At 44.3% G+C, this 1,929-nt stretch overlaps 1 non-coding gene across 1 annotated transcript; it reads left to right on the forward strand.

Moving 5' to 3' along the window:
• Positions 1–1,510: 1,510 nt before the first annotated feature.
• On the forward strand, positions 1,511–1,592 carry TRNAL-AAG (transfer RNA leucine (anticodon AAG)). The gene has a single exon. It is a non-coding gene; the product is annotated as a tRNA-Leu (tRNA).
• The last annotated feature ends 337 nt before the right edge of the window (positions 1,593–1,929 follow it).

The following is a 1,929-nucleotide window of genomic DNA, read 5'->3' on the forward strand; positions in this document are numbered from 1 at the left end:
GAGCTGTCTATTAGGTTCCCATGGCAGAGCTGTCTATTAGGTTCCCATGGCAGAGCTGTCTATTAGGTTCCCATGGCGGAGTTGTCTATTAGGTTCCCATGGCGGAGCTGTCAATTAGGTTCCCATGGCGGAGCTGTCTATTAGGTTCCCATGGCGGTGCTGCCTATTAGGTTCCCATGGCGGAGCTGCCTATTAGGTACCCATGGCAGAGCTGCCAATACATGTGTTAGTGAAACAACGGGACCCGTTGTTTCATGGGACCCAGTGTATGGGTCCCATATATGGTATAATTGTCGAAATTTCTGAAGGTTTGACGGACGTTGGTCGGGTTGTCGTATGTTTCTGACAGTGAGCTGCTAATGTATGGCCTTGAAGATCTAGCCTAATGTCTGCTCTCAGGTCTTTATCGTCTTCGGATACAAGACTTCCATATCCTCTTTATCTTATACTACTTGTCTTCTTATCCTCTTTCCAGTCCTCGTAACTTGCAATTGGCTGTGTTATATACCAGCAGCCTGACTTTCTGACGCATGAAGAATTATATTTTGCCTATCGCTCTCTGTTGCTTTATTTTTGTCATATTATTGTATTATTCTTCGTTGTTGTTCAAGCAGGATTTTCCATCGCTAAATACATTGAGCACAATGGAGACAATGTTTAGCTGTTCTTAGTGTTCAAGAGTCTACCTCACAGAAGCTGTGGGACGAGTGTGTGATCACTGTGCTTGTCTCTGTGTGCCTTCAAGCTTGGCTCCTCGTCCCCACCTCTTAGCTTTCAGCTATTTGGAATAACTATGCCTCTCGACATTCATGAATTTCGTTGTAAAAAACATTTATCTACCCTTAAAGATTTTGGCTTGAGGAGCACTCTGTTACGTTCACCTTTAGTTAATCCCATTTCCTAACCACTCATCATATATATGATACTCATTTCATCATCATACTCACATCAGTCATCATTTGGTCATCATAATATTATTATCAGTCCCACGTCACCAAAATGGTTTTAACACTGATTCCCAGCGCACACACTTTCCCTTTGCCTTACAAAGACAGAGCAGTGATGGGCTGTTTTATGTGATGATCGATTTATGTCTCCCTCTTTTCTTGTAGAGCCGCTCTCGACACTGTTCTCACAACCTTTTAGCAAAGTGTCTTAACTCTTAGGCTGCGGACCAACTTGGAGGAGCTTCTTCCATAGTGTAAAATGTTTCAGAAAAATTAAAAAGAAATTCGTTCTTATGAATTTAAATTGAAAATTATTAAGTTCCTGAACATAATTACGTAATTCTACGCACTTTATTTTGGGCACGGGAGAAGGGAGAACAAATACTTAAGGGGGATTTAATTCATGGGAGCCCGTTCTCTTTTTTAGTCTCGTTCATATTATAAGAAAGTGTAGGAAACACGTGGCAAAAACTTGGGTAAAAACTAATAACTTTAACACACCTGAAATGAAAGTGACGATGTTTCTGCTCGTCCTGGACCTTCGTCAGACCCTTCGTCAAGTAGGTAGCGTGGCCGAGCGGTCTAAGGCGCTGGTTTAAGGCACCAGTCTCTTCGGAGGCGTGGGTTCGAATCCCTCCGCTGCCAGGTGTTCTTTTGGGGCCTAACACCTGAGTGAACAGCGCTTCGGATTCGTAGTCCTGAGTTTCCAGGTTCGATTTCCAGTGGAAGCGGAAACAAATGGGCTGAGTTTCTTTCACGCTGATGCACCTGTTCACCTAGTAGTAAGTAGGTACCTGGGAGTTAGACAGCTGCTACGGGCTGCTTCCTCGGGGGTGTGTAACAAAAAGGAGGCCTGGTCGAGGACCGGGCCGCGGGGACCCTAAGCACCGAAATCGTCTCAAAATAACCTCAAGATAAGCCCACCTCTCTCCTCTCTCTCCAAACTTCCCTACACATCAAACTAAACAGTAATCCAACGACA

This window comes from Procambarus clarkii, chromosome 64 (assembly GCF_040958095.1).
Source record: "Procambarus clarkii isolate CNS0578487 chromosome 64, FALCON_Pclarkii_2.0, whole genome shotgun sequence".
Taxonomy (NCBI): Eukaryota; Metazoa; Arthropoda; class Malacostraca; order Decapoda; family Cambaridae; genus Procambarus; species Procambarus clarkii.